Here is a 22,571-nt window from a genome sequence, read left to right on the forward strand (position 1 = left end):
GGCAGGTGTGAAAAAAATGCCTCCGGCGGCGCGCGCTCGCCCCCTATTCGCTCCCAGGCTAGTGACGTACCGGTACGTCACTTTGCCTGGGAGGGGCTGACTGCCGCGGTATATAGTCGGGCGGCGTTCGGCAAGTGGTTAAAACAATGGAAAGTAAATGAAAGAGAAATCCAAATCAAATCAATATTTGGTGTGACCACCCTATGCCTTCAATTCTTCTAGGTAGACTTGCACAGAGTTTTTGAAGGAACTCGGCAGGTAGGTTGTTCCAAACATCTTGGAGAAGCACAGATCATCTGTGGATTTCGGCTGCCACAAATCCTTCTGTCTCTTCATGTAATCCCAGACAGACTCCATGATGTGGAGATCAGGGCTCTGTGGGGACTAAACCATCACTTCCAGGGCCCCTTGTTCTTCTTTACAATGAAGATAGTTCTTAATGACATTGGCTGCATGTTTGGGGTCGTTGTCCTGCTAGAGAATACATTTGGGGCCAATCACACGCCTCCCTTATGGTATGGCATGATGGATAAGTATCTGCCTGTATTTCTCAGGATTGAGGGCACCATTGATCCTGACCAAATCTCCAACTCCATTTGCAGAAATGCAGCCCCAAACTTGCAAGGAACCTCCACCATGCTTCACAGTTGGCTGCAGCCACTCATTATTGTGCCGCTCTCAAGCCCTTCACCAACAAACTGCTTCCTGCTACAACCAAAGTTTTCACACTTTCATTCATTTGCAGGGATGGGCCGAACACCCCCCGGTTTGGTTCGCGCCAGAACTCTCGAACATCGTAAAAGTTCGGACCCAAACTGTGAACCCCATTAAAGTCTATGGGACTTGAACTTGAAAAATAAAAAGCCCTAATTTCGAAGGCTTATTGGCCATAAAAGGGGTATGAAGGCCTGGGTACTGCCCTGGAGGACATTTACCAATGCAAACATGTTTTTTAAAAAATAATTTTTTTAAAGGAGCAGTGATTTTATTTATTCTTAAAGTGAATAAATATGAAAAATTCATTAAAATATAGTGCCTGGGGGGGGGGGGGGGGGTATCCCCTTAGTCTGCCTGTAAAGTGTCTGTACCGTGTATAGAACCTGCTGCAGCAAAAATTACAATTATAAAGGAAAACAAAAAATGACATTTAAATTGATTTTTCCTGCAAACTTTATTTATGTAGTAAACAAGGGCTCGGGGAGCCAGTCTGTATGACAAGGCCACAATTTACTGCACTCGGAACAAGATTGGAGATTTTTTGGATAATTTCTGGTGTCTCCTTGGCAGACCTTGGATGGAAATAACAACGTTTTGCACCACAGTAAGCAAGCCTTATGTGAAGAAGCCAAAATATTGTACATGTAGCGGACCCCCAGAACCCCCTAGGGCCTAGTGATGACCTTCAGAGGCAGAGAGGGGCTACATACCTCCTGTGGGTGTGGATTGTCAGGCATGGTGGGTAGTGATGCAGGTAAAATAAATGATGGGCGCCAGTCACTTTTATGCTGAAGGAACAGGATAGTTTATTTCTTCTCAACAGGTCAAAAATAAACTGAGGGAGAGAGGGGTAGGGTCCAGGACACCCTTTAAGAACAGTCTATTAGGCAGACTCCCATTGCAAAAGACAGGTACTCAGACAGCGGTACAGGATAACAGACCTTGAGAATCATTAGGTATCCATAAAACTTCAGATCGATCTGGGAGGCAACTTCTCTCCACCAGATTCAATCCCTTTTTGTGGTCTGTACTGTCTGGACAGCTGTCCTCCATAAGAAACAAGCAGGTTACTCACACAGGTTGCTGGATGTCTGTGGATGATCTTTACCATGTGGGTCGTTGGCTCTCCTCAGCAGAATCCCAGGCATGTGACCAGGCCTCAGACTTCAGGCCTAGCCAGCAGCAGCACAGCAATACACACCCTCCCCCAAGGGGGTCCGGGCGGGAAGAGACCGATTATTGGACCTCCCCCCTCTTAAATAAGATCTCCCAGAATGCCGTAGTGACACTGTAATTGGCTGAGAGACCCATGGACATTAACAGTTTGTTTAACTGTAATTCTCACACTAGTGTCAGAGGCAACAGTGCCACCTACTGACAGAAGGGAAAAACGCAGTCAAACCAGATTAAGAGAGGAAGTTCAATTAACCACAGTAAAATTACAGCCAAGCTAGTTAAGGCCCAGCAAACTAAATTTAACAGCAACCTTGCATTAAGACAAGGGTGCTACATACACTTGTACAAGATTAAAGTGGTTGTAAAGTCAGAAAGTTTTTTATCCTAATGTATTCTATGCATTAAGATAAAAAGCCTTCTGTGTGCAGCAACCCCCCTCAGCCCCCATAATGCTTACCTGAGCCCATCTCTCCAGCAACCAGCGATGTTGCAGGAGACTCTCCATCCTCATTGGCAGAGACGGCAGTGCGGTGGCCATTGGCTCCCACTGCTGTCAATCAAATTCAGTGAGCCAATGAGGAGAGAGAAGGGGCAGGGCTGGGTCGCGGCTCCATGTCTGAATGGACCCAGGGAGCTGCAGCTCAGCTCAAGTGCCCCCATGGGAAGCTGCTTGCTGTGGGGGAACTCACCAGGAGGGAGGGGCCAAGAGAGCCGAAAAGGGACCCGAGAAGAGGAGGATCCAGGCCTCCCTGTGCAAAACCACTTCACAGAGGAGGTAAGTTTGACATGTTATGTTATTTTTATCCATGAAAAAAACAAGACTTTACGATCACTTTAACAATTTTTTTAGATAAATTCTGGTGTCTCTTTCGCAGACTTTGGATATAAATACCATATGAGTAACAGGTGCGGAAAAATTGGGCTTTGGGTTTTGGTGGAGCTTTCGCCCCGTAACCCTATACAGCAGGGCCGGGACAAGGGGTGGGCAGGAGAGGCGGTGGCCCTGGGTGCAATGGTTGATTGCAGGGATGGGGGGGCACCTTGACCCTAAACCTAAGGGAAGGGAGCGCAGATTGCCCTGGGCGCTGGATGACCTTGTCCCGGCACTGTCAGTGACCAGCAGCAATACATGAACTCCCTCATGCTGCATATTACAGAAATGAAATATAACTGGTAAATAACCTCCTCCCCTCAACCAGAAAGAAATGGAGAGAGATGAAGGAGAAAAGGAAGGAAGGGAGGAAGGAGCACCTTACATCAGAGTATTCACTAGGAAGCAGAAGAGAGAAGGGAGGGACTGGATGGATGGGATGGATGGATGGATCAGGCTCCATCGTTCCTCTTCTGGTTGCTGGTGTTCAATCTTCCCACACATTATCTTCTCTCAGGCAAAAAACTGTTAGGGAGTGTGGGCGGGGCAAGCACAGGAGGAGAGGGCGGGAGGAGGAGCAGAAGCAGCTCTCTCTCCTCTCCTGTCTGTGGGGGAGGGGGAAGTGTCAGCGCAGTGGCTCTATCTGGCTGTGATCCGAAATGAAAGGCTGGTCTACTCTAAGCTTGTGCCGGGTGCAGGAGTGTACTCGGCACATTGTTGCAGGAGGTGCAGCTACAGCTACTAGCGGCTGGATCAATCACACACACAGTTGTCCAGACACTTTTTAGAAGTTCACTTCACTGCGCCCCCCTCCCTCCAATAAATTTTACCGCCCAGGGCATCCATCCCTTACCCCCCCCCCCACCCCATACCGGCTCTGCTTGTATCATGCCATTGGTATTTGACTATATTGTGTTGTGTGGCTGCTGTCTCTGACGCTGAATATTTTGTGTGGCCCTTTAGTGATGTCTAGAGCCCACCATATCAAGAAAGTTGAGCACCACTGGTTTAGACTAAGCTTACAGCCTTGAACATTGATTGTTTATTACTTGTCCTCCTTTCTCTATAGTACTGAGCCAGAACATCCTGGCAATTCCACAGAGGCAAGTTCTCCTCTATTGTGGTGACTGAAAACAATTTAAACTATTTTCAAGTTCACAGGCCAAGAGCTGGAGGACACAAGATTGGGTCTGGTGCTGCATTCCATTACCTTGTAGAACTGAAGCTGATGACCCTTCAGGCACCTGAAAAGGGCTGAAGAATGCCACTTATTTCCTTCTAGGTGTGGCAGCTGAGTGACGGGTAGACAAGAGTCCTGTGTGCACCCGCAGACTCTACTCAAAGCTGCCATTCCTCTGCCGATGACAGCTGAAATCTATTAAAACCTTCTCTTCTGCATACCATCACCGGCTTACAACTAAATGAAGGCCAACTGTCCTTTCCCTTCACCTGCAATCAATATTATCAGTTATGATATTATCATAGCTGATAATATTATCAGCAATCAATATTATCAGCTGTGACTAAGGACACCTATTCTGGTGTGACAAGATAACAATGCAGGAGCATAGCTGGTATCCCATACCAGGAAGTGCAGGAACAAGGACCATCATGGTTGGATCATTAGAACTTACTTCAGACATGATTCACACACTTGTCTCCAAAAACATGGGACAGGGGTGGTGGGGAATCTCTCTAAAGAAGATGCAAAATCCAATAAATGGTGGCATTACTTTGATGCAACAAGCCAGCTAAAAGTGGTTCTAAAGCCTGGGTGTTTTTTTTTTTCCTTAATGCATTCCCTGCAAACACCCCATGTGTCAGTGACTTAGAATCCTAGAAAAGACACTTGATTAACCAGATGCCGACCACCCCACGTACATTTACTGAGGCAGGGCGGCTGCTCTGGGCAGAATTGCGTACATGTACGTGATTCTGCCCCTCTGGGTCTGGGGCACACACGTGCACAGCCGGCAACCTGCTCCTGCTGTGATTGGACACAGCGGGAACCAATCAGCAGATCCGGCGGACGCGTTGTTCCCTGGGACCCACCGAGCATTTAGGAGACAGGCAGCACACCGATCTGCCTATGTAAATAAGGCAGATCGTCGTTCTGGGATCCTGTGTCATGGATCTCTGCCTTCCCATAGTACAAGCACCCGCTCCCCTCACACAGTTAGAAAGCACTCCCTACAAACACATTTAACCCTTTAAATGCTCCTGATATTAACCACTTCCCTGCCTTTGTCATTAGTACAGTGACAGATAACAGCATGTGGGGGTGTTGGCGTTCAGAGGTTAAGCAGTCAATATTACTACAGCAGCAGATAATAGTGTGTGTATAATATGTGTGTATAGGACACAATACACATTCAGAAATAAAAAGGGAAATACAGAGCACAGGGGAAGATTAAGAGTCCATTTGCAGGTCCCTGGGGGTAGGGGGACATAAAGGGACTATCTAAGAGTCCAATGAGGGTGTCCAAGATGGTTCCAGGGGCAGATGGAGGGCACTCAGGGCAGGCTTTCCGGTGGAGTGAAGTCAACTCTGCATAATATAGGATAAAAGAAGAGTGCAATGAAGTTTTATCTTTTAAACCTCATTGCACTCAGAGGCGCTCTCCCTTCTTCTTTTATTAGTACAGTGACAGAGCATAGTTTTAGCACTTATCACTGTATTAGTGTCACCGGTCCCCAAAAATTGTCAGTTAGGTGTCCGATTAGTCCGTCGCAATATTGCAGTCCCGCTATAAGTTGCTTATTACTGGTCACCGTGCTGCAGCTCAGTTTTAGGGTTTTGGCAATCTTCTTATAGCCTAGGCTATCTGTATGTAGAGCAACAATTCTTTTTATCGCTTCTCGGCCTTTTGGCTAAGATCAAGTGTAGTATCTGTTCTTATCAGTTGGTATGGGCCTTAGCTAGTACCAGTATGACCGAAACCCGGAGCGCTCTAAACATTGAGGTATGGGTAGTAGGTCATCTGGGAAAGCATGTGGGGCCCGCTGCCTTCTGATTCGAATGGGTTGAACTGTCCTAACCAGTTTGAAGGGGGCGGAAAGCCGGTTCGGGGGGGCCGGTGGAACTGCTCCTGGATGTAATGGGCTGAGGAACAGGATGGCGAGGGGGGGCTTTCTCTCCTGGGTTGATCTGGCTTGTAGAGGGCCTGTCCCCAGTTGTAGGTAAGCTCTCCCCAAGCTGTCCAGGTTCTGATGTCTGCTGGTGGGGATAGGCTACATTTGGTCTGGCCGGGGGCTGAGATTGAAAAAGCCCGTAGTGTAAGTGCCCCTGGGGTGGCAGCCCAGGGGTGCCTTAATTTCTCACTGGTGAGGGGCAGCTCGCTGTGAGTTCTTTTGGCACCTTGGTCACTGCACTATGCACACCTTTTTCACACCTGCCTCTTGGGACAGGCCTTTTGGCTTGCACCAGAGGAATTTTTTATTCCGGCTGGAAGGCCTGCCTTGGTCCCTCACATGGCACCATCGCACTTTCCCCACTTCCCTTTCCCCACCTTTGTGTTTGTTTGTCTTTTTCTTTGGAGTCCGTCACTGCACTATCACCTTTTTTCTTTATTTGCACAGACTGGAGTGTGTGGGTCCTCGGGCCCAGCCTTAAGTCTTGGGAGGGGGTGGATATGGCCTTTTGGCTTAGTTCGCCCTCTCCCATGGGGTCTCCCTTCGGGGGAGCCCTACTTAGTACTCGGTGGGGGCTGTTTCGGCAGTCCCCCTGAAGAACGGGGTCGGTCTGGTTTCGGCCAGACAGACCATGAGTACCTTATGTCCCTGTCAGGAGCCTTGCGCCCCGGGGGATTGAGGTTTCGGGTCCTACCTCTTCGGAGGGAAGACCATACGTTGTCGCACACCCTGTGCTTTTTTGTGTTACTCACTTTGTGTGTGTGCACTTTTTTATGCACCGGGTGGAGTCTTTTGAGTGTGTTGCACACGCTACGGGCTTTAAAAAAAAAAAAAAAAAAAACAAAACAATTCTTTTTATCAGATCCTCAGAGAGTTCTTTGCCATGAGGTGCTGAGTTGAACTTCCAGTGACCAGTATGAGAGAGTGAGAGCGATAACACCAAATTTAACACACCTGCTCCCCATTCACACCTGAGACCTTGTAACACTAACGAGTCACATGACATTGGGGAGGAAAAATGGCTAATTGGGCCCAATTTGGATATTTTCACTTGGGGTGTACTCACTTCTGTTGCCAGCGGTTTAGACATTAATGGCTGTGTGTTGAGTTATTTTGAGGGGACAGCAAATTTACACTGTTATACAAGCTGTACACTCACTACTTTACATTGTAGCAAAGTGTCATTTCTTCAGTGTTGTCACATGAAAAGTTAGAATAAAACATTTACAAAAATGTGAGGGGTGTACCTACATTTGTGAGATACTGTATATATTAATCCTATGATCGAATCACAAATAGATCTTCAGATTTTAGCTTTAACTGGTCCCATAAAAACTGCATGTGCTTGGAGTATTAAAGGAACACTCCATGCACCAAAACAACTTAATCTAAATGAAGTTGTTATGATATCAGGATGTCCCTGGCACTGGCTCACCATTCTGAAATATTCAAATTTTATTCTTTTTGCCGGAGAGTATTAATATTGCACCACATCCCTCAAATAAAGATAGGCAAAAAATAGGAATTATGGGACTTTAAAGGTGTGCAATAGAACTATATTTAAATACAATAATGGAGAAAAATCACTTTCTTTCCATAAAAATTATATCATTTTATTAATTACAAATATACACATATAATTTTTTTAAAAACCATAAAAGAAAAGGAAGGAAAGAGAAACACTTGGTGGTGTCAGCTCAACATGTTTCGCCATAAAGAAATGGCTTCTTCAGGAGACTTATAGACATCTTTACAAGTGAAATTCTGTATATAATAAAGAAAAATTAATTACGAGATGAAAATACAAAAATAAATCACATAAATCACAACACACATTTTCTGATTATTAATTACAAAATTACCGAGGCGTACCTCAAAAAGTAGTGGACTGCACCTTCCATGAAAAGAAGACTGTGAAAGAACCTCCCAGATGGGGGCAAGAGCGAGGACGCCCACCACCCCTGGTAATACCAATCATAGAGGAGGGAAAGCCAGGACAAAGAATGGAAAACCTAATTTTTATTGAAATAAAATTCCATAGTTTAGGATTGACCAAAAATAAGAGTTTATTATTGTTGAAACTTTCATTAATTTTTTATGTAGTATCTTATTTTTTACCCCTTAAGAGGATCAGAATCAGTTGCCGTCTAAGTGATGAAGGTGTCAGATAGTATACCTGGATTACATCAAAGACAAAAAATAAAAAAACACCATTAGACTGAAATTTAAATTTAGTAATAAGTTTTATTTTTACCCTGTTGGATGGAATGTGTATGGGTCTAAGTTTACAAGATCCCACCGATGCCAAAAGAAAAGGATACTTCCAAGGTAAATTGGCACTACTAAAAAGATGGATATATAGGCAAAATTGCCTTGTATCTACAAATAAACGCAAATAATTAAGCAATAAGTGCCGGTTCATACTAGGGCGACCTGTGAGGCGACCCGGTCGCCTCACAGGTCGCCGCAGGTCGCCTCCCATAGGGAAGCTGCGGACCCGTTCTAATAGGAGCGACACAAGTCGCTCCGACCTAGAAAAAGGGTCCGGAGCTTCTTTGGGGCGACCCAGAGGCGACCGCCATAGACTTTAATGATGAAGTCCGTGGCGGCCGCTCTGAGGTCGCGGCGCGCTGCAATGTGAACCGGCGCTTACTATACTGACATCCTAAATTTATTTATCCTCTCACAGCAACACACGAAAAATAAATACCTGTAGTTATAACAGGGTATATGGAAGAGGATTATTTCATTGGGGAACGTTCCCCTAATAGCAAAATTTCCACAACCGCTTCGCTGGAAAAAATGTGTCCATTGATTTAGGAAAGGCATGTTATAAAGCAAGGGGCTAATTCATTATTTCAATAAAGGAGGGAAGCCAAGCAGAGAGGCTCCCTTCCATTTCTTATATATAATCATTCTAATACAGTTTGGCCAAATCACAAATTTGTACCTGCATAATAAGTTGCTTCCCTCTCACACTGCACAGTCTGAGAGACTGTCGGTATTACGGCTGGCTTTTATTCCCCCCTCCACTCCGGCGGCGTCTGGTGTCACTTCCGGAGTGAGAGCAAAGTATTCATCCAGTTAATGTTTCCCCTCCAGAAAAGAAGCCCAATCATTGAATAGGGGCTTCACGTGATAGCGCAATCTGGATATGACGCAGTGCGCATGCGCAGAGCATCTTAAGAGACCCTAAGCGCCATGAAACAAAAGGGAAATCTTTTTTTTTTTTTTTAAATTTGATAATTTTTATTAATTTTTTTACATATACCAGACAGATTAACATACACAAACATCAAATCAATACACAAAAGTACCGACACACATTTCACACCCTCCCAACAAATAAAAAAAAAAAGAAAATATAAAAAATATACCCCCCCCCAGGGGGAGGGATAAGAGGAGGGCCCGTATCTGGAACATTCACCCAACTCGTTAAGTAATCCACCACCAATCACACTAATCACATTCCAATCAATTAAGAATATACCTGTGTTAAAGGAGAGAAAAAAAAAAAAAAAAAAACCCACTTGTGTATGCGTTTATCCCCCAAATACTCAATATATACATATATATATACACTCGTGAAAATAACCAACGTGCAGAAGAAGGGGCGGACGCCCCTACAAGCTTGTGAATACATTATGAGTAATGAATCAATGTGCGAAGTTTTGACTCATTAACTTCTCACACACAAAAAAAAAAAAAAAAAAAAGGGGAGGGGGAATCCCCCATCCCTTTAGCCCCCTGTAAAAACTAACCCCCACTGTCCCCGTGTATCAGTAAGGGAGAGTTAGTAACAGTCAGATCCTCCAGTATCCCTTCCCCAAAAAAAAAAAATAAATAAAACAAATCTTTATCTCCATTAGAATATAAGGAAATGGAAGCCGGACTAATGCAATAAATGTTCAAGAGTGGATAATGCCCCTATTTATACATTTACAAATTAATTAAAAAACAAAAGAATAAATTTAGAATGTGAACTCGTCTAGGAAATTTCACAGAATTCTACTCCATTTTTGAAGAACCATTTTTACTTTATATCAATAAACTGAAAAAAAGAAGAAAATATTATATTTAAAAAAAAAAAAAAAAAATAAAAGGGGGGATTTTTTAAAAAAAAAGAAGAGAAAAAAGAAAAAATATGAGAGGATTCATCAAAGGGACAAAAATCTGCGGCAGAATCAGACCATGACCACGGGGAAAGGTCAGGAAGGATGAAGCCGCGGATGCTCATATGATGGTCCAAATGGGCAAGTTGGCTCCTACAAGCCCCCCCCCCCCTAAAAAAGGAGGAACAGTCCTCAAATCAAAGAAGTGCAGTCTTACAGAAAATATCAATACATATTTGTTGTCTTTAACATCTCATTGCATCAGAGACCATATTAAATTGGTCCTAAATAAAAAATTTTAGAGCCCCATTAGCCGTCACATGGGACTCTACCACAACTTTGATGACAACAAAATTACATTTTTTGCACTTGAACACATTCCCTTGAATGAAAGGGGTGGTAGTGTAGACAAGGCCTTACTGCAAAAAGAAACAAAGTGGATTTTCAATTTATCCGCTACACGCTATCCGGGTATCAATGATGCAATCAGCTTTAAGACCCCGTTCAGACAGGGGCGACACGACTTGCTGGGGCGACCTGTGAAGTCGCGGTGCACAGCGTGCACGGCGACCTCAGCGCGACTTGCACGGACTTCATATAATTGAAGTCAATACAAGTCGCCTCCAGGTCGCCCCAAAGTAGTAAATGACCCTTTTTCTAAGTCGGAGCGACTTGTGTCGCTCCTATTAGAACGGGTCCTGTGCTAATCAATGGCAGGCGACCCACCGCGACTTGTCAGGCGACCAAGTCGCCTGACAAGTCGCGCTAGTGTGAATGGGGTCTAAACCTTTTTTGTAATTTATATTTTTCTTCTCTATATATTGTTTGACATTCAGTGTTTTTAATAAATATGAGACAATGTTAAAGACAACAAATATGTATTGATATTTTCTGTAAGGCTCCATGTACACGGGACGTTGTTAAAAGTCTGAATGCTGGAATTTTTAGGATGTTTGAAACGTCCGTTCGGTCGCGTTTGTACCCGTGTTTAGCGGGCGTTTGCGGGCGTTTGCGTTTAGAACTGTTCCTAGAGGTCAATTGCGTTCGGACGCGTTCAGACGCGTTCAGACGCGTTTGTGCGTTTGAAACGCCGGGAAACACACGTTCAAACGCAAATAATTGCGTTCTAAAAAAAGTCCCTGAACGCAACTGCCTGCAAATGACTGTAAACGACCATGTGTACATGGACAGATAAGATAACATGTAGATGGGTTCAGGGGCTTCTGAAAAAAAGCCCAACTGCTCCTAAACGGCCATTTCCAGCATCCCGTGTACATGGAGCCTAAGACTGCACTTCTTTGATTATGATGAAATTTCCTAGGCGAGTTCACATTCTAAATTTATTCTTTTGTTTTTTAATTAATTTGTAAATGTATAAATAGGGGCATTATCCACTCTTGAACATTTATTGCATTAGTTCGGCTTCCATTTCCTTATATTCTAATGGAGATAAAGAATTCCCTTTTGTTTCATGGCGCTTCGGGTCTCTTAAGATGCTCTGCGCATGCGCACTGCGTCATATCCGGATCGCGCTATAACGTGAAGCCCCTATTCAATGATTGGGCTTCTTTTCTGGAGGGGAAACATTAACTAGATGAACACTTTGCTCTCACTCCGGAAGTGACGCCAGACGCCGCCGGAGTGGATGGGGGAATAAAAGCCAGCCGTAATACCGACAGTCTCTCAGACTGTGTGGTGTGAGAGGGAAGCAACTTATTATGCAGGTACAAATTTGTGATTTAGCCAAACTGTATTAGAACGATTATAGATAAGAAATGGAAGGGAGCCTCTCTGCTTGGCTTCCCTCCTTTATTGAAATAATTAATTTGCCTGTTGCTTTATAACATGCCTTTCCTAAATCAATGGACACATTTTTTCCTTTTTTCCAGCGAAGCGGTTGTGGAAATTTTGCTATTAGGGGAACGTTCCTCAATGAAATAATCCTCTTCCATATACCCTGTTATAACTACAGGTATTTATTTTTCGTGTGTTGCTGTGAGAGGATAAATAAATTTAGGATGTCAGTATAGTAATTGCTTAATTATTTGCGTTTATTTGTAGATACAAGGCAATTTTGCCTATATATCCATCTGTTTAGTAGTGCCAATTTACCTTGGAAGTATCCTTTTCTTTTGGCATCGGTGGGATCTTGGAAACTTAGACCCATACACATTCCATCCAACAGGGTAAAAATAAAATTTATTACTAAATTTAAATTTCAGTGTAATGGCGTTTCACCAATTAAAATACCAAATAAACCCTAAAACCCTTTTTTTTTTTTTTTTTTTTTTTAATTTTTTTTGTCTTTGATGTAATCCAGGTATACTATCTGACACCTTCATCACTTAGACGGCAACTGATTCTGATCCTCTTAAGGGGTAAAAAATAAGATACTACATAAAAGATTAATGAAAGTTTCAACAATAATAAACTCTTATTTTTGGTCAATCCTAAACTATGGAATTTTATTTCAATAAAAATTAGGTTTTCCATTCTTTGTCCTGGCTTTCCCTCCTCTATGATTGGTATTACCAGGGGTGGTGGGCGTCCTCGCTCTTGCCCCCATCTGGGAGGTTCTTTCACAGTCTTCTTTTCATGGAAGGTGCAGTCCACTACTTTTTGAGGTACGCCTCAGTAATTTTGTAATTATTAATCAGAAAATGTGTGTTGTGATTTATGCGATTTATTTTTGTATTTTCATCTCATAATTAATTTTTCTTTATTATATACAGAATTTCACTTGAAAAGATGTCTATAAGTCTCCTGAAGAAGCCATTTCTTTATGGCGAAACATGTTGAGCTGACACCACCAAGTGTTTCTCTTTCCTTCCTTTTCTTTTATGGTTTTTTAAAAAAAAATATATGCGTATATTTGTAATTAATAAAATGATATAATTTTTATGGAAAGAAAGTGATTTTTCTCCATTATTGTATTTAAATATAGTTCTATTGCGCACCTTTAAAGTCCCATAATTCCCATTTCTTTTGTCTACCATTCTGGAATAGTTTAACCCCAAAGTCTTTGTTCCAGCCCCAATCTCCTAGTATCCTGACTCTTCCAGTTTAGAAATCTCTCTAAAATTAGAAGGCTCCTGCAGGGCCAGCCAGCGGCGCCTCTGATTGGCTGAGAGAGCGGTTAACTGAAGCTCTAAGCCATTCAGTGACTCCCATTCATAAAATTGGCTTGAAAAAGAAACATACCTTTTTCAAGCCAATTTTATAAATGGGAGTCACTGGTTGGCTGGGAGCATCAGCTAACTGCTTTCAGCCAAACAGAGGTGCCGCTGAGAGATTGATGCTAGAACACAGACTTTGGGGTTAAACCTTTTGAGAAAGGTTTAATCTCATAAGGTAAGACAGCACACAGGGACCTCCTGACACCATAAAAACGTAATTTTGATGAAGTTGTTACGGTGCCTAACTGTTCCTTTAACAAAGTCTTATAACAGTTAGCTGTTAATATTTGATTAATAATGTTAAAAGGTATCCTACGTGATGTTATCATGTAATCTTTTACTGTTCTGAATTAATTTTTAATTTATATGGTTATGGTTTAACCAAAATTCCTTGGTAAGAATAAAATACAAAATACAGTCAGGTCCATAAATATTGGGACATTGACACATTTCTAATCTTTTTGGCTCTATACACCACCACAATGGATTTGAAATGAAACAAACAAGATGTGCTTTAACTGCAGACTTTCAGCTTTAATTTGAGGGTATTTACATCCAAATCAGGTGAATGGTGTAGGAATTACAACAGTTTGTATATGTGCCTCCTACTTTTTAACCCTCCTCTTGTGTTAGGGTCAAAACTGACCCGTTTTCAGGTTTTGAATGTCTATAAGTATCACATAAATTTGTTTATTGCATCAAGATTTTTTTTACTTTGTCAGGAACCTCTATTTAAACAATGTAATAGAAAAATAATCCTTTTCACTAAATTATAAAATACTGTGGTGAAAATTAAGACGTTCATGGTGTTAGGGTCAATTCTGACCCAGTTATAATATAGGATTTTAGGACACTAATAAGTTCCAAAACTGAAATCATAAACACTCTCTCTGCTTAGTAACAGTGACAGCCAATCCCCTCTCAACCCTGTGAGCTGTAGTTAGGGAGGGGCCTATCTCTTTTCCTGCTTGTCTGCTTCTCTAAATAAAGTGAAGAAACATAGGACAAATTCATTTCAGAGTTGCTGACTTTATTTTACCATTTTTTAAATTTGACAATGAGAGGTATGCTATCAAAAGAAAGGTCTAAGGGGTCACACCAAAAATATTAAAACCAATCTTTTCAAGGATAAAGAAGCCTAACAAGGTAACCAAGAGGTAAGAAACAAATTTGATGATAAATAATTATTCAGAGGGTATTTTATGGCTGATTTAAAACACGGGTCAAAACTGACCCTAACATCATGGATAGTAACGGAATTCTAACATAAGAGGAGGGTTAAGGGACCAAAAGTAATGGGACAGATTAACAATCATAAATCAAACTTTCACTTTTTAATACTTGGTTGCAAATCCTTTGCAGTCAATTACAGCCTGAAGTCTGGAACGCATAGACATCACCAGACGCTGGGTTTCATCCCTGGTGATGCTCTGCCAGGCCTCTACTGCAACTGTCTTCAGTTCCTGCTTGTTCTTGGGGCATTTTCCCTTCAGTTTTGTCTTCAGCAAGTGAAATGCATGCTCAATCAGATTCAGGTCAGGTGATTGACTTGGCCATTGCATAACATTCCACTTCTTCCCCTTAAAAAACTCTTTGGTTGCTTTCGCAGTATGCTTCGGGTCATTGTCCATCTGCACTGTGAAGCGCCGTCCAATGAGTTCTGAATTATTTGGCTGAATATGAGCAGATAATATTGCCCAAAACACTTCAGAATTCATCCTGCTGCTTTTGTCAGCATTCACATCATCAATAAATACAAGAGAACCAGTTCCATTGGCAGCCATACATGCCCACGCCATGACATTACCACCACCATGCTTCACTGATGAGGTGGTATGCTTTGGATCATGAGCAGTTCCTTTCATTCTCCATACTCTTCTTTTCCTATCACTCTGGTACAAGTTGCTCTTGGTCTCATCTGTCCATAGGATGTTGTTCCAGAAATGTGAAGGCTTTTTTAGATGTTGTTTGGCAAACTCTAATCTGGCCTTCCTGTTTTTGAGGCTCACCAATGGTTTACATCTTGTGGTGAACCCTCTGTATTCACTCTGGTGAAGTCTTCTCTTGATTGTTGACTTTGACACACATACACCTACCTCCTGGAGAGTGTTCTTGATCTGGCCAACTGTTGTGAAGGGTGTTTTCTTCACCAGGGAAAGAATTCTTCGGTCATCCACCACAGTTGTTTTCCGTGGTCTTCCGTGTCTTTTGGTGTTGCTGAGCTCACCGGTGCGTTCTTTCTTTTTAAGGATGTTCCAAACAGTTGATTTGGCCACACCTAATGTTTTTGTTATCTCTCTGATGGATTTGTTTTGTTTTTTCAGCCTAATGATGGCTTGCTTTACTGATAGTGACAGCTCTTTGGATCTCATATTGAGAGTTGACAGCAACAGATTCCAAATGCAAATAGCACACTTGAAATTAACTCTGGACCTTTTATTTGCTCCTTGTAAATGGGATAATGAGGGAATAACACACAACTGGCCATGGAACAGCTGAGGAGCCAATTGTCCTATTACTTTTGGTCCTTTAAAAAGTGGGAGGCACATATACAAACTGTTGTAATTCCTACACCATTCACCTGATTTGGATGTAAATACCCTCAAATTAAAGCTGAAAGTCTGCAGTTAAAGCACATCTTGTTTGTTTCATTTCGAATCCATTGTGGTGGTGTATAGAGCAAAAAAGATTAGAATTGTGTCAATGTCCCAATATTTATGGACCTGACTGTATGCATTGAAAAACTTTTTTTCTATCTTATCTTCTTAACATTTGGCAGTCATATCCCAAAAAATTCTAAGAAGTATAATTTTTTTTTTTTTTAATCTCATGGATAAAATGTGAGAAATAACACATGAACACATACCACATACACTGCATATATAATTTAAGGAAAATATGCTTATAAAAACAGTTTACCATTTGCCAGTAAAGAAAAAAAATATGTTCCCGGATTTCATTTTAAAAAAATGTAGTCACCTTATCTTAAGTGGAGGACACTAAGGCTGTTTTGACTCTATGGTGGGGTCAAATAGTGGAGGTGAGCAAGAGTTTTGCTTAAAGGTGGAAGGCACCGAATTACTAATTCTTATCACCATATTTGCACTTAGGTGAAGTTCATATGAATGGGACTTTAATATAGACTTTTTCATAGTAATGATTTAATGTGTTGTGGATTATGATATTTATGTTTTGTTAAGATTTAATTGCGCTGCACTCTGTTATATTTTATTAGTTGTTTATGAGGTGGGTGGACACACTTTGAAAGTGCTTGCAACCATCTAACTAGTGGCTCTGTGAGTAATGAATTATAGTCATGTATATGGCATCCGTCCCAAATGAATAGACACAACGCACAACAAGGGCCAAGAGGGGAAGGAACTGGACTTTGAACAATGCCAAAAAGATCATACAATTGTACAAAAGGATAAAATTTGGAAATGTATAAAAACATAACATGTTAAAAACATTTCCCAGAATTGGAAGTTAAATAGAAACAGCCAAACCCATGTGGCACAAAACAGCATGGACTTTACAGTGTTGAAACCCATTAAAATAAAATCCCAATGGTTCTCCTCCAAGAACCCGACACGTTTCGACTTATTCAGTCTTCCTCAGGGGGATAATGGACATTGGAGTCACACTGAATTTAGTAAGATATAACATATATTCAGAAAATATATACACATAAAGAAAAACATATGTTTAAAAAACAAATAATGTCATATACAGACAAAGCTATTACAGGAAAAACATATTATGCTGGGGGGTCCATCCATAAGATGGAACCAGACTGAACTACCCTACATTTATAGTGCTGGGTTCTGAGTACAAGGGACAAATGGTGGCAACCTGGACATTTGCACTTTCATCTGTCTACTAATACATAGATACAATCTAGGGAAAGGGCAAGAAAATAAAAAATAATGACTGTATCCACAGTCATAAAAGGTTACAGTGCTAGGGAGAGTCAAGGAATGCTATATGTAAATCCAAAAATTCCACATACCTGTGTGTAGAGGCCAATGTTTAGATAAAGAAAAACTTTCAAAGCATACTAGGTAGAGTGGGTATCTCTGTAGGAACATGGGAAAAAACAGATTTTTATAAAGCAAAGGTGACCAGTGCTATGGAGTGAGTGGAAAAAATTATGTAAACCGGGTACCTGAGGTGTAAGCTGCCAACAACCGAACCCCGAAGGATTAAAGATGAAATTAGAAAACAGAGAGGTTGATAAAGGCGCTACCTATTGGTGATGAGATGCCAAAACCAAATGGTGTACCCAACAGATATTCAATCTGCGTGATTTGTTTCCATAAAGTGCATCAGAGGGGACGTGATTAAATCACAGAAAGTGCACAAGTGACAAAACAAAAAATTATATATTTGTAAATATAAATATAAATATAAAGTGCACAAGTGATAGAGTTGTTCCCACTCCCACTCCAGAAGCGCCGGTTCACACTAGCGCAACGCTAATTTCAGGGGCGACCTCCGACCGCCACGGACTTCATAACATTGAAGTCTATGGCGGTCGCCTCCTGGTCGCCCCAAAGAAGCTCCAGACCCTTTTTCTAGGTCGGAGCGACTTGTGTCGCTCCTATTAGAACGGGTCCGTAGCTTCCCTATGGGAGGCAACCTGCGGCGACCTGTGAGGCGACCAGGTCGCCTCACAGGTCGCCCTAGTGTGAACCGAGGCTAAGGGAAGGTACTCAATTTGTTGTCCAAAACCAGACAATATACCATCACCAATAGGTAGCGCCTTTATCAACCTCTCTGTTTTCGAATTTCATGGGGAAAAACAGATACCCAATTTATCCTAGAAGAGGGCAGACTTTACCTAGAGTATAAAATAAGAGATCAATCATACAATCACCCAGTCACATACACAAGCTTAACATAGGTGAATGTGGAACCGGTGACTGCGTCCGGACAGAAGTTGCGTCACCGCCGGAATTGAAAATTTGGCTGCTGCCATTTTGGAGAAGGGCGGCTGTGGTTTTTCCAGAAAGCACCGACACAGAAGGCGGACTCGGTCACATAAAATGCTGCCCAAACCACCGGGGGGAAAGAGGATAATCAAAGAGGCATCCCCACAACCACCAAAGATGCCCCCCTTGGGAGCCAGAGGGGGCTGCATATGTCGGGCACTCGGGGGCAGTGAGCGACCAGAAGGCCAAGGATATTATGCTGACACTGAAAGTGTGAGCTGAAATGGCATTAAAGTACCCGTATACAGGATAGAACCCCAGCATTTACAAATATAAACAATGATATCAATAAAATACAAATATAATTATAAACGTGTGACAAAAAAAAAAAAAAGGGGGGGGGGAGTGAATGTATAAGAGAAACAAAATGTGCTAAGACTAATGATCATCTCCAACTCACATAAGATGTTCTGACCTTCCTGATGTGAAATCATTAAGAAAGGGTCTAATTATTTAATTTAGGCCTGGGGGTTTGGTAGCCCCCTAACTTGTGTATCCAGCGAGTTTCCTTCTGGAGTAAACACTTGTTCCAGTCTCCTCCTCTGGGGTCTGGAGGATGTGAGTCGAGGCCCAAGAAGAGCAGAGGGGGAACATAAGATTGATGGTCCTTAGCCATGTGCCTCCCAATGGGTAGATGTCACCTGAGTTAGCAGCTGTCACATGTTCCTTAATCCTTCCCCAAATTTCTCTCTTCATCTTTCCTACATGAAAAGCTCTGCATGGACAATTAACCCTTTGGGGTTGGCAGGTAATATGGTGTTGAATTTTCACTTTGTAGCCATTGCGGAGAATGTGGGATTTGGATGATCTTAAAAAAACCACACTATTGGCATGTACCACAAGCCCAGGTGCCCTAAAGTGGGGTATGGGAGGCAGATTTTGATTGCAAAGTGCTAGAATCCAATTTATCGCTACGGGAGGCTGCTCTCCTATATGTGACCAAAGGGGTCGGTGGAATGATTTGCGCAATTCTAGAATCAGACTGTAATTAATGCCAGCATTTAGAGATTTGTCTTTTGACAAGATGGTGTTGGGAAATTCAAGTTGTAATAATTCTCAAAGGTTGTCGCTGATCATCAATTTTTTGAGTCCTAGTTTTAAATAGTAATTGTGTACGTGATTGAGCAAAGGCCTTGTTAAAGGCTTTTCGTAGACAGGATTTCGAATATCCTCTCTCTAAAAAATATCCTCTCTTGGTTTCTGAGGTAATCGGCAGCCCTTTTAAACTTATTATCATTGCTACAGTTACGCCGTAGTCTATGATGTTGGGAGTAAGGAATCAAATGAAGAAGGGGTTGGTGATGGAAGCTGTCTGCTCGAAGTATGGTATTACCCGCAGAGGACTTCCGGAAGAGGTAACTCACAAGGAGGCCTCCCGGTGCAACATAAACTGTTTTATCCAAAAATGTGATTTCCAGTGTGACTCCAATGTCCATTATCCCCCTGAGGAAGACTGATTAAGTCCAAATGGAGTCCTGGATGAGAGCCATCGGGATTTCATTTTGATGTGTTTCAACACTGTAAAGTCCATGCTGTTTGTGCCACATGGGTTTGGCTGTTTCTATTTGTAACGGAACCGCAACCCACGCTGTACTTGTGGACTTCCGTCAGTATACGGCTTCCTCCCAGTCGTGAACATAGATATCAGATTTTCCCAGCCGCCCCCATACAAAGCTAGCCGACAACTTAGCTTGTATAGGTTTTAGAACCTTCCAGAATAAGAACTGTTTATTCAAACACAGGCACAAAGATATACACTGTGGGACAACCCCCCCCCCTCCCCCTTAGCAGAAAATCCACATACACATATACATCCCATACTAGGTTGATCTTAAGGCAGACAGAAACAATAGAACAATGGGATACAGGCACTTACCAATAACAAACCCCACCTCACTATCTAGCAAGGGTCTATAAGAGACTCCAACAATATTCAAGCAATCTGGAAAGTCAAATTGTTTATCTTTATATATTTCTTGAAGGATCTTGTTCAGAAATATTATTGTCCCAAGAGAAAGAGTCCCTTCATTCTTTCAACACAAACCGCACATATAGAACCCAGGATAACCGGGGTAACACGAAATGCTGAGTCTGGTGTGGTTGTACAGCGAGTCTGATTAGTGCAGACCCGACTGGGGTTCTTGGTCACCCTGTGCCCCTAATAGACACACGGTGACTTACACATAAGAGGGGCCAGGGAAGCTGGACAAGGAGTTTCCTGACCTCTCTAAAGTAATCTGGGTTCCACGAGCCCCCCAACCAAAGTGACTCCTGTCACACTATTTTACTCCCAATTCTGGGAATGTTTTTACCATGTTATGTTAACCACTTAAGCCCCGGAAGATTTTACCCCCTTCCTGATCAGGGGGGAATTTTGCGATTCGGCACTGCGTGACTTTAACGGACAATTGCGCGGTCGTGCGACGCTGTATCTAAACAAATTTGGCGTCCTTTTTTTCCCCAAAAACAGAGCTTTCTTTTGGTGGTATTTGATCACCTGTGCGATTTTTTGATCACGCGCTATAAACAAAAAAAGAGCGCAAATTTTGCAAAAATAGCAATATTTTTCAAATTTTTTTTTATGAAATTCCCCCCCCCAAAAAAATGTAAAAATCAAAAATTTTTAACATTTTCGGCCAATTTGTTTTATGCTACATATGTTTGGTAAAAAAAAAATCGCAAAAAGCGTATTTTGATTGGTTTGCGCAAAAGTTATCGCGTTTACTAACAAAGGGAAAGATTTTTGTCATTTTTGTTGTTTTTTTTTTTAACGCGTAATGGACGGCGATCTGCGATTTTTTTTTGCAGTACTGCGACATTGCGGCGGACAGAGCCCCTAGGGACACACATAGCCCCTCCCTTTCAAAAAAGGTTAACCCCTTCACTGCCAGTGTATTTTTACAGTAACAGTGCATATGTATAGCACTGATTACTGTAGTAATGTCACTGGTACCCCCAAAAGTGTCAAAAATTTCAGTCAAGGGTCCGATCTGTCCGCTGCAATGTCGCAGTCCCGCAAAAAAAAAAATCGCAGATCGCCGCCATTACTCATTAAAAAAAAACAACAAAAATGACAAAAATCTTTCCCTTTGTTAGTAAATGCAATAACTTTTGCGCAAACCAATCAAAATACGCTTTTTGCGATTTTTTTTTACCAAACATATGTAGCAGAAAACAAATTGGCCGAAAATTTTAAAAAATTTGGATTTTTACATTTTTTGGGGGAATTTCATATAAAAAAATGTGAAAAATATTGTTATTTTTGCAAAATTGACGCTGTGTTTTGGTTTATAGCGCATGATGAAAAAATCGCACAGGTGATCAAATACCACCAAAAGAAAGCTCTGTTTGTGGTAAAAAAAAGGACGTCAAATTTGTTTAGGTACAGCATCGCATGACCGCGCAATTGTCTGTTAAAGTAACGCAGTGCCGAATCGCAAAATAGGCCCTGGTCAGGAAGGGGGTAAAATCTTCCGGGGCTTAAGTGGTTAATAAAAAAATGATTGTCACTGATGGACACCAGTAATTAGAGGTATAAAGGTAGGAAGATGACAGTGTAGAGTTTAAAGTTTCTCCTCCTATAGACACAATATTCTCCCTGAGGAAGGCAGGTGACCCTGTGGCGTAACGCGTAGGGGAGGGGCAATCTGACATCACAGCACTTGCAACCCGAAGAAGAAATAATTGAACATGCTGAGCTGTTGCGGTGTCACTGATATAGACTTTTTTTTTTTTTACAATAGCGGCAAGAGAATGGTGCGCTAAGAGCACCTTGTACATGTGAGCATTTTTATGGAGTGTGAATAAAGTCATTTTCATTTATGATATAAGCACTTATGGTGATTATTCCTTTTCATTAGGGCGCTGGCTATGACTGTCATGATATGAGGAAATGCATGCAGCTACATTAAGGAGAAAGAATAAGGTGAAAAGGAAATCAATTTTGAGTCCTGGGAGGACCAATATCGCTTTTTGACCTAAAGTGTAAGGCTGCATATTATCAGGTGAGAGCACATCTGATGGGGGAACATGAGTGATATTAAACAGCGGCACTACAAGGGGACACTTATAAGGAAGTAGCATCACTGCAACCGGATAAGCACAAGGAAGAATTTCTGCATGAAGACATTGCACTATTTGAAGGATTGTTTTGTATATAGTTATCTCACTTGGATTGCATTGGAAGTCTGGGACTGCACTTTTTTTGGTTTGATATACACTCACCGGCCTCTTTATTAGTTACACCATGCTTGTCCAGGGTCTGACACCTTTTGCCTTCAGAACTGCCTTCATTCTTCATGGCATAGATTCAACAAGGTGTTGGAAACATTCCTCAGAGATTTGGGTTCATATTGACATGATGACATCACGCAGTTCCTACAGATATGTCACCTGC

The sequence above is a fragment of the Pelophylax lessonae genome (genome assembly GCF_965119305.1).
Source record: "Pelophylax lessonae genome assembly, chromosome: 4".
Lineage (NCBI taxonomy): Eukaryota > Metazoa > Chordata > Amphibia > Anura > Ranidae > Pelophylax > Pelophylax lessonae.